General features: G+C 37.9%; 1 protein-coding gene across 4 annotated transcripts in view; it reads right to left on the bottom strand.

The window, feature by feature from the left end:
- ACVR1C (activin A receptor, type IC) overlaps positions 1-9,772 on the bottom strand; it is a 92,571-nt gene that overhangs the window by 46,339 nt on the left and 36,460 nt on the right. The window contains exon 1 of one of the 4 annotated variants that reach the window (XM_011949193.1): positions 8,510-8,704. The exons of the other annotated variants lie outside the window; for them this stretch is intronic. The gene's annotated coding sequence lies outside the window, so the exon portion shown is untranslated. Of the gene's footprint in view, positions 1-8,509; positions 8,705-9,772 lie in introns of those variants that run through there. 4 annotated transcript variants of the gene reach the window in all.

Raw genomic sequence — 9,772 nt, 5'->3', positions numbered from 1 at the left:
TGTGTATATATATATGTGTGTGCATATATACGTGTGTGCATATATATATGTGTGTGCATATATATATATATGTACATACACACACACACTATATGTTTTTATTGATTTATCGGTTGATGGGCACTTACGTTGATGCTGTATCTTTGCAATGTGAACTGTGCTGAAATAAACATACACGTGCAGGTATCTTTTTGATAACCCAATAGTGGGATTGCTGGATCAAATGGCAGTTCCATTTTTAGTTCTTTGAGAACTCTCCATACTGTTTTTCATAGACATTGTAATAATTTAAATTCCCATCAGCAGGGTATAAGCATTTGCTTTTCACCATACCCACACCAACATCTATTGTTTTTTGACTTTTTAATGGTGACCATTCTGGCTGGGGTAAGCTGATATCTCACTGTTATTTTAATTTGCATTTCCCTGGTGATTAGCGGTGTTGAACATTTTTTCATATATTTGTTAGCCATTTGTATGTCTTGTTTGAGAAGTGTTTGCTCATGTCATTTGCCCACTTTTTAATGGGATTATTTGCTTTTTCCTTGCTGATTCTCTTGAGCTCCTTGTAGATTCTGGATACATCCTTTTTTGGATGTATACTTTGCAAATATTTTCTGCCATTCTATAGGTTATCTGTTTATTCTATTATTTCTTTGTGCAGAGATATAGATGACACAAACAAATGGAAAAACATCCATGCTCATAGATTGGAAGAATCAATATTGTGAAAATGACCATGCTGCCCAAAGCACTCTACAGATTCAGTGCAATTCCTATCAAAATACATCATTTTTCACAGAATTAGAAAAAAAAATCCTAAAATTTTTATGGAATCAAAAAAGAGCCTGAATAGCCAAAGTAATCTTAAGCAAAAAGTACAAATCTGGAAGCAGCACATTACCCAACTTCAAATTATACTATAAATACAGGGCTACAGTAACCAAAATGGCATGGTACTGGTATAAAAGTAGACACATAGACCAATGAAACAGATTAGAGAATCCAGAAATAAAGCTACATACTTACAACCAACTGATCTCCGACAAAGCACACAAAAACACACACTGGGGAAAGGATACTCTATTCAATAAACGATGCTTGGAAAAGTGGATAGGTACGCGTAGAAGAAAGAAACTGGATCCTCCTCTCACATTATACAAAAATTAACTCAAGATGAATTAAAGACTTAACTCTAAGCCCTAAAACAAGAAAAATTCTAGAAGAAAACCTACAAAGACAAACTATTCTCAACATTCCCTAGGTAAAACATTTATGACTAAGACCCTAAAAGCAAATGCAACAAAAACAAAAATAAATAAATATATTATTAATGTAATGAACTTTTCGTTAAATCACAACTGTCCTCCCATAATTATCTAAATGTCCAAATTTTTACCATATAATCATTGTTAGTAAATTAAAGTCTTTAAATTGCTAATCGCTTAAATGGGAGTTGATTTTACACTTGTAAAATATTTGATACATAAATGACAACTTTTACTTAACTTCAAATACCGATTTGGGAGCAAAAATGGGTAGTATTCCTATATAACTGAATATTTAACAAAGAACAAATTCTATATCAATCATATAGAAATTATTCTCTTCTATCAATTATTTTTCTTAACTGATGAAGCATCATTTCTAAAAACATTTTTAATACTGGCATCCTAAGGGAAATACAATCCTAAAATAAGATACTGTTTTGTTATCAACATTGAACCAAGCATAACAGCTCACTTTCCTATTTATTCCAGTGGTGACCAACATTAATAAATATACTTTGTCACCAATATTTATGTGTTACAGAAGAACCTTATATTCTAACTTGATTGGGATTCTATAGAGCTATATAGATAAAATCTAGTGCTTTAGAATATGTTTCAAGGCACTTTCCTTGCAAAAAGAGAACTCATGGGCAACCATTCATCTAGGTTTCTACTGAAAATGAAATCTTTCTAGCATTCTCCAGTTCCAGTCTTAGGAATTTGATTATACTAGCCTTGCAATCTTAGGCATTACTTTGTCTCCTGTACCTCCATTTTCTTATATGAAAGGCAGGACTAATAATAATATATCTCCTCATAACGTTGTTGTGGAGCATAAATTAGTTAACCTATGTAAAGCCCTTAGACAAATCTCTGGCACATAGGAAATACTATACAAAGACTTAGGGACTATCTTTCCTACTACTGAAGGAGGTTTATAAAGCCAGTTGCCTTATGCAAACAAGCAAAACAATCAAAATACATTTGTAACACATAAAGGAATAGCCAAATGAACTAGGGTGCAGAGACCATTTAAAAGCCATAATAAAGAAATGCATCTCTTTCTGCTCTGTCAAGAGGGATTTGACTGCTCTCCTTCTTTTAATGACCCAGACTAGATTCTAGATGGTCACACAGCAGGTAGTATCTGGCGATGGTCCAGTCAAAGAATTCAGGAAAAGACAAAAGTCCCAGCCCTCACTCTGTCACTAACTTGCTGATTGACTTCGGAGAAGACATTTAACCTTACAGAGTCTCAATGTTGTTCTCTGAAAATAGAAAACGAACAGCATAGGGAAAGTGGGTCCAAAAATCTTAAACTCTTACATAACACCAATATTTTATGACCATACTTATTTACACCTTATGGAAATCTACAATTACAAAATAGGAAAACTCATTTAATGTTAAGAAACTTGCTGAACTATGGTTATTCTTCACTTTCATATTTTAAGGGGCTAAAGGTAGGAAAAAGAGTAACTCTTCCAACACACAATCTCAAACCATTTGTCACTAGACATTTCATCAGAATCTCCTTGGACGCTCTATTTCCAAGAGAAGTTTAGCAACTGACACAACCAACTAAGGAATATGAATCCGCTGAGTGAAGACAAACATAAAGCACTCAGCAATTAAATATATGTTAGTTTCACATGCATTCATCATCTCATATAATCCCACTGCAACTGTGGGAGTTAGTTGTCACTATCTCCATTTCATACATAACAAAATAAGGCTGAAAAAGATAAAGTGACTGACTTATGTAACAGTCTCTGGACTAGTCAAGCAATGGTACCATTTTTTAACAACACCTTACTCATGAAAGGTGCCATAAAAAAAAAATGGGTATGTGAACAATTCTCCCACCCCACAATTTCTAGCAATTGTGAATAAAATAGAATTCTAATACAGCAGAAAGAAGCTGTTAACGAATTAACAATTGAAAACTAGGATTCTGATCAGTATTATCCTAATAGCCTTTAAAACATAGTTGGTATTTTTGAAATGAATTTTACCTACCTATTTTCTGAGGGGACATGCAGTCAAATAAAATTCAGTATCATGTGCCTTGCATCTAAAATAAATAATCTCACCTTACAGCTTTATCTAAATTCTGTATTAAGTAAGGCTCTGAGTACATAATCTGATACTTTCTTTTTGAAGCACTACTGGCTCCTTATAAAAATGATTACATAATAGTTCTTAGCAAGGAATTATGCAGATATTCACTAAATGTTTAACAAGCTATAAAAATTTACTTTGGTTAAAAGCAAAAGGTATAAATTGTAAGAATAATATACACCTAGGTGATATAGTTAAGACAGAAAGTGACACCTTACTTTAAATCTTGCATGATGAAAAACACTGGCAAAATTGAGGATTTGTTAATGATAATGGCTTCAAACATCTGCTAAATGTTCCCATTTATTCCAGTTCAGCTGGCAGTACGATAGGACTGACAGCGAACAAACAGCAAACTAAATAGGACCTAAGATGAATAAGTAACATACAACATACTCAGACTCTCATATTTCATTTCCCACCAGTCCACTATATCACTGCGTTTGACATATAATTCAACTATATTTATATTAACCATCCTCAATATAGAACCTTTGTGCTGCCAATTACAATATAAGTTGCCATTAGTGATTAGACATGATTTCGTATTTTGTCTTTTTCAAAAAAAACTGATGTTCATTGAGTTAATTATACTACAATATTCTGTGACAGAACAAATCTGGTTGTTAGCAGGCAGTAGCCTTGTCTCATGTTTATTTTATACTTTCCCATTACAATGTACTTGAGTCCCATGGAAAGGGACAGCAAATGAGGTTGAAGGAGGAAAACAATTACCCATAATAAGGAGGTTTATTAGATTTTTCACCACAAGGAAGATTGTACTTTGCTTTTGTCTCCTCCTACCCCTTTAATTATCCCCTTTTATCCACTCTGCCAATTCGTCTCTAAAAGGCAAGACATCTGTTACCCACAAGACATCTGTTACCCACATCAACTAAAGGATGTGCACATTCCTAACCAACCAGAAAATAAATATTCATCCATATTTACATGTGATGGCTAGCACACCCTGGTGTCCAGAAATATAAAAACCATCTGACTACAAAAAAGAACCAAATTCGTTGATCTGCATTTATGTGCTATTCTTATTAGAAAGCCAAATATTTATTTGGCAAATACTAGGTGCTTTGAATTAGACAGTATTTTCAATATGTTGGTTACATATTACTATGTTCCCTATGTTTGGGGTCTATATGCTAAAATTAACCAGTGCTTAACATAAACATCTGACAAACTCTTTCTTCTTTTCCAGACATCAGTTCATTCAGTTTCTCTAGTTTTAGACCAGGCTATGAAACACAAAATATTTTTTTTAATTCAGAAAACCATCTCGGATTTGACCTGCTGAATATGTAATCTTTTCATCATTTGCAGGCTTCTGAGTTAACAAAGGGAACAATTCAAGCTTTTCAGTGTGCTGAATATGAAAAGTACAGCAGCAGGAAAGAAGCCAGGAAAACTAGCACTAGTAAATCTGAAGGAAAGCCAGACAGGGTCAAAGAAAATCAGGCAAAGATCTAGTTTCCTTTTCTATTCCTTGTCAAAATTTTATTTTCTTGTCATGTGGTCATTTCAAAGCATTCGCCTTTCTTAATGGTAAGGAAAAATAGAACAAAGAATGAAAATAGCATTAATAAAATATGGTCAAGATAAATGCAAACTTTTTAGTCAAATGAGCTTTCAATAAAGATTCAGCTGGTAGAAATACTACTTCTCAGGCTGCAACCAAAAAATTCAGAACTCCACAAATAAGGGAAGACACCCATCACAAAGAAAAACTGTTCCTTTGCACAAAGTAGCAATTACGTTCCCCATTAAAAAAGGTTTAGAGCTGAGAAGGAATGAAACCAGCAGGGATTCTGTCCAGGAGAACTGCTTAAACTTCCAGCTGTAGGCCTCAATTTAGTTAGAGTTCAGCACATTGTAAATTATCAGTACTAACCATTTGGAATTTTCTCAGTCCAAAGGCAACATTGATGAAACTCGAGGTTTTAGCTCACCTGACCACCAGCCACCTGAGACTTTAGACAAGTTCCCCAATCTCTCCAGATCTTATCTTCCTCACTTCTAAAATGAGGAGGTCAAGAAGCAGGCTAGAAGACTTCTAAAGACCCCTCCAGTTCTATAGTCCTCTGCTACTCCGAACTTGTGTCACAGTTCTCAATATAAGTGACTTAAGGATTACCTATGATAGATGAAAAGAGAGAGCTGGGGTTAAGGATGTGAACAGGATTGGTCTGTGTCCCCCAAATTCACACGCCGCTATTTTAGAGGGTGAGAGAATTCTACTGGTTTCTAAATCAGCAAAACTTCTCCAATTAATATTAAAATTGTTTATCTTGTACTATATATATTACACAAGAATTGAATGTTCTTTCCAATATCAGCATGAAATTGGGGGGTGATGGGGGGAAAGTGATGGAGGCCTGAAAATGTTCATAGCCTCTCTGAGTTATGTGAGACATCTAGAGACTGTTGCTGAGTCCCTCAATCTTAGTATCCACAGGATCACAGAAACGGTATGCAAGACCAAAAGCTACTCAAAAGAGCACCACACTTCAGCAATCTGAATACTCTACATTCTACTAAGTAGATATGAAAACGTTTCCCAAAAATATTTCAATGGCTGACAGCAATTAGAGCTTAAAACTGACTAGAATGATGTTATTTATTTACTTATTGCCTCAAAACTTTGAATACATATGGAAAGGACACGTATGATGGCACAATGTCACAAAGCTTTTAGTGCAATTTTAAAACTTGACGGGAAAATTTCTGTTTAACATTTTTGCTTATCAGCGTGGTGATTAACTGAAAGTTTCACCTTTCAAAGAACGCTTTTTCCAGAAATACCATTAATAACCTTCGCTGCTAAGCTCCTCCAGTGTGGGACAATTAGTAATCAACCATAAAGGGATACAACATAATCAAAATGGTTCATGACAAAATCATTTGTGTGGATTCTCTTAAAACATCCCTTTGAAAGGATGAAAATGCAGGATTCTTAGATAGGAAGATGGCAGCCTTCTCCTTCCTGCCTTTGGAAGTCAAGGCATGAGTGGGCAACAGGCTAGCAGGGGTGGCAGTTGGCGATAACTGCTCTTGGGTATATAGCAGTGTCTCCAAGGCTTAATCTTTGTTTCCTTAAGGAGGATATAGCCTATCTGGAGTCCTCTGGCCCAGTTTAGACTTTGCAGCCACGTAGGGGAAAAAACAGACCCTACTTGAAGGGTCAAAGAAAAGAGTATTCCCAATCACAGGACACGTTTCCTCTGCCACTCCTCACATATAATTCTTGCTTGGTTTGAAAGGTTATTTTCTTACCCCGGCAGCCTAAATGGTTCCTCATCAAACTGTTCCCCAGTAGCTGGGGTTTCTTAATCTACTGTCTTCTGCTTAGGAGAATATTGGTGTTTAATGGATTCCAATTACATTTAGAATAAAGCAAAATCCACAATCATTATCATGACCTGATAGGCTAATAGTCTGGGTTCATCCCAGTCCTCCAACCTCATCTCTCATAACTCAGCCTTCCGGAGCTCTTGTCTCCTTTTCACAGCTGTGATATAACAAGTTTCCCACCTCATGGCCTTTACTCATCTTGTTCCCTTTGCCTGTAGTGCTCTCCCCTTTCTTCTCATTCGCCAGGTCTTAGCTCAAATGTCACCACCTCAGAGAAATCTTCAGTGACTACCCTTGCTCAAGGATCTGCTTCCCATCCTTCCTGCTAGGTATCACAATCTATAATTCGCTTTTTAATTGTATTAGCCCCACTAGAATGAAAATTTCATGAGGGTAGGGTCCTTCTCCTGTTTTATCTACTATCACTTCCCCAACATTTAGAATAGGGTCTGGCAGTGTGGTAAAATTCAATAAAGATGTATTGAATTACAAATTGCAGAAAACTGCAAAGTACAGAAGAAATTTTTGTCCATGCTATTTATCTCTTGGATGAATTTTAAAGTTTCTCCTCAGTTTGAAAGAGGTTTTTATAAAGATAGAATAGAATAGAACAGAATGGAAACAGATATAGAATAGATATAGAAATCCTTTGTCATATGTGTTACATACAGCTTTTCCCACTTTCATATGTATTTGCTTTTTCCCTAACACATTACCTTCATTATCTAGGGGGTAGGGGGCGGAAAGATACTTACCCCTTGTTAAAAAGAAGTCAAGTACTACACATAAAGAAGGAAGTAAAATAAAATACATCACCCTTAATCCCAAATCCCCCAAACCACTACTGTATACAACCTCTCCAAATATTACTTTGTGGAGTTTCACACTAGATACGCATAGTGATGTTCTCATTAAAATCCTAATAACATGATAGACATAAACTGTGTCTATCAATATTTTACTCTGCAATTTATTTTACTTTAAAGCTTAGAAAATCTCCCATCCAGATATTTTCTAGTCAATATTTTCTTCCAGTTTCTGATCTGTTTCTTAGACACTTAAATATATATGCAATTTTGATATGGATCATCCAAACCATAGATAATATACAAATCTCCTTGACAGTAGTAAGTGAATTGCTTTATGGCAAGTCTTTAGATAAATTTTTAAAATCATTATTTAAAGAGTACTTTACTATATGCCAAACTCTTTGGCAAAGAGTCAAGGCAGGGAGGGAGGGAGAGAGGAGAGAGAAAAGGCATGCACTAAAGCAACTTGACCGTGTAAGTTAAAGGATGTTAGGACAGTGTGGTAAACTGAGCCAGGGACACATGTAGGAGCTGTGAGCTGTGTTGGGACACAGAGGTGAAGCACTACTGAATCCGGCTGGTGCGGGGGTAAGAGATAGGGGCACGGGCGGGAAGGTTTCTTGGAGGTGAATGGTGAGAAGCACACCTGTTCACCCTTCCTGCCGTTCGGAGGACGAGTCCCAGACCATCCTCTCAGTAGTCCTCCAAGACCGTCCAGGGAGCACCCACCAGCCTGAGGAAACCGCGGCAGTCCCCCGCAACCAGGCAGTGTGGAAATACCTCCTGCTGCGAGGCCGCACCGCATGGACACTAACTGCCCCCACTTTGTCAACGGGTTTGGTAACACTCACTGCCCCGATGGAACTCCATTCCCGGTCCCCAGCCCGCTCCCCACCCCAACAATGACCTTGGCACCCCGACCCGCCCCCGCGGAGCTCCCCTTGCCTGGACTTGCAGGTTGGAGCTCGGAGCCCTCCCCCAGAGCAGCGGTCAGGGGCTTCCGCCTCCCCTTCGTCTGATGAATTTGCGAAGGGGCACCCTGGGGTCGCTGGGAAGCCCTAGCTGTCCACTGGACCTTGGTGCAGCGAATTCCGCCCGGACGACAGCTCCCGCGGGGCTCAGCCACCTGCCCGAGGGCAGCGCAACGTGCTCCGACGGCTTCCCGGCGCACCAGGGTACCATCTAGTGGCAGCAGAGGCAGGACGCAGGCTATTTTTTACAGAATGACCTCCACTCCAGATTAGCATTCCTCAAGCATTTTTAAAACCTGTGTGTCTTTAAAATAATCACAAAATGTCACACTCTCGATTTTCTGTTATTTGAAATTTTAAAATAAAATGCCTTGTCTAGAAGCAAATCAATGCAGTGATGATTTGATGACGCTTTTTCATTTGGAAATAGTGGCCCTCCACTCTCCAGCACCCTTGAAGATCACTATTTTAGCCTGGGAGGATTTGCTAGACCCGTATTTATTGAGAGAAATCTCTTGTTTGAACCAAAAGATTCCACCTATCCAAATATCGCCAGTGAAGTCTTTCCAGATTGTAAGAAGAAATGAGAAACTGATAAGCCCTTAATGTGTATTATAATTTGCATATTCTTGGAAGGCCGAGATGGGCGGATCACGAGGTCAGGAGACGAGACCATCCTGGCTACTAACACGGTGAAACCAGGTCTCTACTAAAAATACAAAAAATTAGCCGGGCGTGGTGGCGGGTGCCTGTAGTGCCAGCTATTCGGGAGGCTGAGGCAGGAGAATGGCGTGAACCCGGGAGGCAGAGCTTGCAGTGAGCCCAGATTGCGCCACTGAACTCCAGCCTGGGCGACAGAGCGAGACTCCGTCTCAAAAAATAATAATAAGAATAAGAATAAGAATAAGAATAATTTGCATATTCACATAGGTCCTGTTGGTCTTATAGCTGTTATATTTACGCTCACATAAAATCATACCTGATAATGGTGGTTACCAGATTTGGAAATTTTACTGACCAGTAAAATTTCAAAAATAATTTGGGGACCCAACCAAGGGTTACATCAAATTTTTGTGTTGTCAAGGAAGAACACTGAAAAAAAAAAAAAAAAAAGGGTGGTTCATGCCTGTAATCCCAGCACTTTGGGAGGCCGAAGCAGGCAGATCATGAGGTCAGGAGATCGAGACCATCCTGGCTAACATGGTGAAACCCCATCTCTACTAAAAATACAAAAAAT

Source organism: Colobus angolensis, unplaced genomic scaffold (assembly GCF_000951035.1).
Source record: "Colobus angolensis palliatus isolate OR3802 unplaced genomic scaffold, Cang.pa_1.0 Scaffold292, whole genome shotgun sequence".
Classification (NCBI taxonomy): Eukaryota; Metazoa; Chordata; class Mammalia; order Primates; family Cercopithecidae; genus Colobus; species Colobus angolensis.
Note: the sequence above shows the minus strand (reverse complement) of the source record. Positions and strands in the feature narration are given on the sequence as shown.